The sequence below is a fragment of the Xenopus laevis genome, chromosome 9_10S, assembly GCF_017654675.1.
Source record: "Xenopus laevis strain J_2021 chromosome 9_10S, Xenopus_laevis_v10.1, whole genome shotgun sequence".
NCBI lineage: Eukaryota > Metazoa > Chordata > Amphibia > Anura > Pipidae > Xenopus > Xenopus laevis.
In genome coordinates, this window is record NC_054388.1 from 95,641,649 (window position 1) to 95,648,881 (window position 7,233).

General features: G+C 38.0%; 1 long non-coding RNA gene across 1 annotated transcript; it reads right to left on the reverse strand.

Annotated features, from left to right (window-relative positions):
* Positions 1-2,322: 2,322 nt before the first annotated feature.
* LOC121399089 lies at positions 2,323-4,076 on the reverse strand. The gene is made up of 2 exons (XR_005964744.1): positions 3,443-4,076; positions 2,323-2,715 (listed from the first exon to the last, which is right to left on the reverse strand). It is a non-coding gene; the product is annotated as an uncharacterized LOC121399089 (long non-coding RNA).
* Between the last annotated feature and the right edge of the window lie 3,157 nt (positions 4,077-7,233).

Here is a 7,233-nt window from a genome sequence, read left to right on the forward strand (position 1 = left end):
AAAAATCATGACAGAATCCCTTTACCTATCTGCTTTAAATGGACAGGTATTCTTATTATATAGTTTTGTATGCCTTATCCCTACTTTTTATTGGGCATCAGAAGGTCACTATATTTGATTCTATTCTAATTATCCTAATGACATGGATGTAACTGTATATTGCAAAAAACAGTATAAAGCTTCAATATCTTAAATTTTTCTACAGTACTTTTGAATATAACATGAAAATTATTCTATTTATGATACTGTATGTATTTCTTCTCCACATCTTTCTATTCATATACAGGTATGGGGATCCGTTATCCGGAAATCCTTTAATAAGAAAGTTTGGAACTACGAGGGGGCGTGGCTAGCGCTTGAGTAAGATGGCCGCATAAACCGGAGCTCTGCTTACCCACAACCCACTGACTGCATTAAGCATCTTTTGCCATGGGCAAGTCGCAAGGAATCCGACCCATCAAAGAGAACAGCAAAACCCCCAAACACCCTGGGCAGCAAAAAGACATCACGGCGATGTTTGGTAAGAAAAACAAAGACGCATCACTTTCCAAAATGGCGCCCGCAAGACTGACCGCGAGCGACGGAAGAGAGATGCCGGATTACCGCTCACAAGAATCTTCAGAAGGGGAAAGTGATGCGGACAGCAGCGTAGACACACAAGCTTACCTCAGACGGCTGCCTACGAAGAAAGACATAAAAGATATGCTGCACTCGGTAATGGCGGAAATACGCAGCGACCTCCAGGGCATCAGACAGGAAATGGAGAGCATAGGAGCGAGAACGGATACATTGGAGAGAAATCAATCCAAAATTGTGAGTAACCAAAAGCAACATAACGCACTCATTGATAAGCAGGAAAGAGAGATTAAAGAATTGCATAGACACATAGAGGACCTGCAAAATAGAAGCCGCAGAAACAATTTAAGAGTAAGGGGGATCCCTGAGACTGTCGCAAGGGAGGAGATTATCCCTACACTCCTCCAAATCTTCAATAACATATTGGAGAGAGACCCTGGCACTATGATCCATATGGATCGGGCACACAGAGTTTTCAAACCGCGCAATGTACCCCCAGAGGCCCCGAGGGATATCCTGTGCCACATAAACGACTTCCCTTTGAAGGAGGAAATATTATCAAAGGCAAGAGCAGGAAAACGGGCCACATTCCAGGAAAAAAGCATTATTTTACTGCAAGATTTATCTCTCTCCACACTGATTAAGCGGAAGCAACTGAAACCAATTACAGATCAACTAAGGCAAAAAGGAATCCAATTTCGCTGGGGATTCCCCTTCAGTCTATCGGCTACAAAAGATGGAACACAGGCCATCATCAGATATCCAGAAGACACAAGAGACTTCATCTTAAAGTTTCAACTGGAGGACATACACATCCCAAACTGGACTGAAATTGAGAATCCTCACCAAGGCGGATCCCAAGACCTGGACAACATATGGCAAGAAGTACCCCTGATCCAGAGGACCCCCAAGAATCAAAGAACCAAACCGAATAAGATGCAGACCCCTAACAAGAGAACACCGAACAAAGACTGGACTGAGACTTGAAAGGACAGAGGTCTGGAGTAAGCAATACTCAATATTGCTATATCTTACTGTATCAGCATTAATACAAGCTGACTTACCCTGTCTTTTCTCTCTCCTAATTTCTCCTGAATACTTCTGAAAACATAAAAAAAAATTTTTATACTAGGATTCTCTCCCTTCCATCTTTCATCTTTAACTATGCTATTCCTCTTCAACTTTGTGAAATGTAAATGCATATTATATTCAAAGTCAACAAATACTTACCTAAGGACAATTTATTCATGGTTATATTGTCTCTTTCTCTCATGTTATAAATATTGTTACTCAGTTATTGCAAGCATTATGTTTTTAAAATATTAATCAGACTAGATGCAAGTTACAATATGTAAGTTAAATGTATTATTATCACAAAGTTACAAAAAGTCAGTGGGCCAAGCTGGTTAAGCTGGTTATGCTAGAGCACTCGGGAAGCAACTCTTTCTCTAATCGCACTTCCCACCACCATCCCCCCCAGAGGTCAACTGCACTAAAAGCTGGAGAAAGCTAGGCAGAACGGACCCATTAGAGAATTGCCACCTTAGCATTACTGAGACTCCTACCTCTAAATCTCTCTCACCCACATCCAACCCCCAGTTTCATATCAATCCTATCTTACATATCAGAAGCAGAAAAAAAAAAAAAAAATGAACAGAAACATTAACTTGACAATTTGGTCCCATAATGTGAATGGCCTAAATAACCCAAAAAAAGAGCTCAAATACTCAACAACTGCAACAGACATGGAGCAAAAATAGTTTATTTACAGGAAACGCATATCAAACAGTCCCACCAGACAGTGATTAGAAATAGATGGTATACACAGATTTTTCTCAGCTCGAATACGGGAAAAAAAGTGAAAGGAACAGCAATCTTAATCCACAAAGACATTCCGTTAACAGTGCTAGACACGAAACAAGATACAGAAGGCCATTATGTCATGACCAAAGTAAAGCTATACAATACAACTATGACGCTTTGCTCTATATATATACCAAATAAGGAACAGATAAAATATATGAAAGTAGTCACATCACAGCTACAGGAATTCGCAGAAGGACTAATATTGATCGGCGGAGATCTTAATGTAACCCTTAACCCTTTACTTGATTGTTCTTCTCAGAAATCGTCCATAACCTATAAAGCAATAAAGAAAATTAAAACTTTTTTGAACAGATTGTCCTTGATCGACATTTGGAGAACCCACCACCCTAAAACAAGAGACTATACTTTTTTCTCTCACCCAAAAAACAGTTATCCCAGAATTGATAATTTCTTTATAAATCAGAAATGGCTACATCTCATAAAAGATATCCAGATTGGCACAACAATATTAACAGATCATGCCCCTTATATCATCAAGATTGAAATCCCAAATACGCTAAAAGGCTCCTACATTTGGAGATTTAACGAACGATTGTTATTAAACAAACAGAATAGAGGAATTATATCTAACCATATAAAAGAAACAATAGAACATAACGATATACCAGACACAGACCCATCTATCTTATGGGAAACGATTAAAGTGGTCACTAGAGGCAACTTGATAGCCTTGAGCACAAGAAGAAAGAAAGAACATGAGATGAAAATTCAAACCCTCCTACAAGAAATACAAGTACTAGAAAACAAACACAAAGAAACATTAATGAAACAGACACAAGAGGAATTAGAAAATAAAAGGATCCAACTAAAACAACTCCTCAACATCCTGTCTGAACAAGCATATTTAAGATGCAAAAGAGACTTTTACGAAATGGGAAACAAACCCACAAAGATCCTGACTAGTTTAATAAAGGAACAAAAAATCAAGACATTCATAACACAAATGAAAGACCATAAACAAAAACTACATCATACTTACCCAGAAATTGCGAATTGTTTCCAAGAGTTCTATCATGCACTCTACAACCTGAACCCAGGAGGCAATTCCAAGGAGAAACTGGAAAAAATGAAACAATACTTAGATCAATTGCAATTACCCAAGCTTTCTGACATACAAAAAAAGCAGCTAGATAGTCCCTTCACAGAAAAAGAACTATGGAGAGTAATCAAAGAAGCCCCACAAAACAAAAGCCCAGGCCCTGATGGATACAGTATTGGCTTTTATAAAGAATATCAACAACTGATTACTAGCATAATGCTAAGACATTTTAACTCCATATCTGATAAAAAACATTTTCAAAAACAAGCACAAGAGGCACAGATTACAGTACTCCACAAACCCAATAAAGATCCAGCAACATGCGGAAGTTACAGACCCATTTCGTTAATAAACCTAGACCAGAAATTATACGCCAAAATGTTAGCCAATAGACTGCAAGACATCATCCCTACCCTTATACACCCGGAACAGGCAGGATTTGTGAAGGGGAGAGAGGGAAAGGACAACTGTACCAAACTGATCAACCTGATACATCATGCAACAGAAAAGAAAATACCAACTTTGCTATTAACAACAGACGCAGAGAAAGCGTTTGACCGGGTTGACTGGTCCTTCTTAGACACTACGGTCATTCGGTCTGGGATCTAAGATAATTGATAGAATAATGGCGTTATACCAGTCTCCGCATGCAAGAATCAAAGTAAATGGAATCCTATCCTCAACAGTAACAATAACGAACGGCACAAGACAGGGATGCCCCCTATCCCCTATTCTCTTCATCCTCACAATGGAAACCTTAATAACGGCTATACGACAGAACAAGAACATATCAGGACTACAGTTGGGAACGCAAGTCCACAAAGCAGCAGCCTTTGCAGACGATCTTCTACTGATCGTTACTAAACCAGGAACTTCCCTATCTAACATAATCTCAGAATTCGACAGGTTTAGTGAACTGTCGAACTTCAAAATAAACTACACGAAATCAGAGATCCTCAACATCAACTTACCGGCAAGATTGGAACAGGAACTGGAGCAAAAATACCCCTTTAAATGGGCGAAACATTCAATAACCTATCTAGGTATCAAATTAACAAAACTTCCAAACAGTTTGTATAAAGAAAACTACAGTACTTGCCATTGTTGACAGAAATTCAAAACCTGCTACACCAGTGGAACACTAAGAGTATTTTGTGGTTCGGAAGAGGAAACATACTAAAAATGATGATTATGCCAAAATTGTTATATTTGTTTCAGATGATCCCCATAAAACTTCCACAAAAATTCTTCAAGAAAATAAACTCACTTTTCTCACGATTCCTATGGGCCTCAAAAAAAGCTAGACTTAAGTTGACACTACCAATGAAGCCAAAACAACAGGGAGGTATGTCGCTACCAAATCCAGAACTGTACTATAAAGCAGTACACCTTCAGAGAATTTGGTCTTGGAAACAAACTGAGATATTTAAACTATGGAAAGAAGTGGAGCAATTTGAAACAAAAATCAACTTAAGAAACCTCGCAAACATACGAACCAACAAAATCCCCCTACAAACAGTAGCACACCCAATAATGGGAGCTACAATCGCGGTGTGGAACCAATTACAAAAAGATCTTAACATTGCCCCCTACCCTTCACCAGAACTTGAATTGTCGAGAAACCCAGATTTTCTTCCCAGCTGGGAAAAGAGCCAACTAGATAGGTGGACATTTATGAAGGGGAAACCGACTCGACTAAAACAGTTTATCAAGAAGAAGAAAATGATACCGCTTACCACAATACAAACTAGATGGGGCAAGCACCCAGGAGACTACTGGAACTATTTACAAATAAATAATTATATCAAATCATTGGGCACCAGAAAGCTAACAAGGAACTTAACGGAATGGGAAATTCTACTGCAACAACCACTAATCAGCCACCCCATAGCAAAATTCTACAAAAAACTTGTAAACGACTCAATGAAAGAAGAACCAAGCTACAAACAGCAATGGGAAAAGGAATCCAATAGCAGATTTACAGACAAAACATGGGAAAACATAATGCTTTCAGCCCACAAAGGGGCTAGATCGACTAGAGTTCAAGAAGCAAATTACAAGCTGCTGAGCAGATGGTACAGAACACCCACAACATTACATAAAATCTATGATAATGTACCTGAGACTTGTTGGAGATGTAAAAAGAAAGAGGGACGTTCACCCACATCTGGTTCGAATGCGGCAAGCTTAAAAGATATTGGGAAGAGATTTTCAAAATGATAGACAAACTAAGACCCAGAACCTACACAAAAAGTATAGAAACAGCGATCTTCAACGTAAACAAAGCCACAGGAATAATAATAAAAGACCGATTGATACTAGATATTTTGCAAGCAGCAAGAATGACCATACCGAAGAAATGGAAAGAAACAGAACCCCCTAGAAAAATGGACTGGATTAGAGAATTGGAAGACACAAGGACAATGGAAGAACTGATAGCACTCAAAAACGGCAGAATGAAACAGTTTGAAAAAATATGGAAAGACTGGCAAGAAATGCAAAATTAAACAAACAAACAACGAAGATGATAGAAAAACAAGAAAAACAAGAAAACCCAGAATAAACAATCAATAGACCACAAGACACATGAAGCTGTTCATGAACAGATTAAAATGATCAAAAAAAAAAAAAAAAGAGCTTCTGCTTCTGCTCCCCTACCCCATCACCCCCCCCATCCTACCCGAACCCTTCATCATCCCCCCCCTCACAAGTTATGTAGCAGCAGTATACCGACCAGAGAAAACTTTGTCGTAAAAAAAAAAAAAAATAGCTAGAGATAACAGAGAATGGCTTACAATAGACAGGTATGTACTGCATGCTAATCTGTTAATTACACCTGTTACTTACCTTGTTTTATGGATTTTCTCCCCTCCCTCTCTTTCTTCTGTACCCCTACATATGAAAATGAAAAATAAAGACTTACAAAAAAAAAAAAAAGAAAGTTTGGAACTACGTGAAGGTCATCTCCCATAGACTCCATTTTAACAAAATAATTTAACATTTTAAAATCCATTTCCTTTTTTCTCTATAATAATAAAAAGTACCTTGAACTTGATCACAACTAGTTATCAGCGAAATATTTGGGGGCAGATTTACATATGATCAACTATCGAGGGTTAATTCACCCTCGATATTCGACTGCTGAATGTAAATTCTTCGACTTCGAATATCGAAGTCGAAGGATTTACCGCAAATAATTTGATAGAACGAAAAACTATTAAATCCTTCGAATCGTTCAATTAGAAGGATTTAAATTGATCAAACGATTTTTCTTTGACCTAAAAATTGTTAGAAAGCCTATGGGGACCTTCTCCATTGGCTAACATTGCACCTCGGTAGGTTTTAGGTGGCGAAGTAGGGGGTCATAGTTTTTTTTAAAGAGACAGTACTTCGATTATCGAATGGACGAATATACAAATGAATTTAAGTTCGAATCGTTTGATTCGAAGTCGTAGTCGAAGGTTGAAGTAGCCAATTCGATGGTCGAAGTAGCCAAAAATAAAATTCTAAATTCGAAGTTTTTTTTATTCTATTCTTTCACTCGAACTAAGTAAATGGGCCCCTTAGTGAAAAAGACAGCCATAGATGAATGGATGAAAGAAATTGTTGTGCTGCATAGACTTCAATGCATTTGGAATATTTTTTAGAGTTTCATGAATTTTTGGCAAAGTGAAATGGGTCAGATTCACCCATCACTAATCACAACTAAGACATAATGAATACTTATTGAA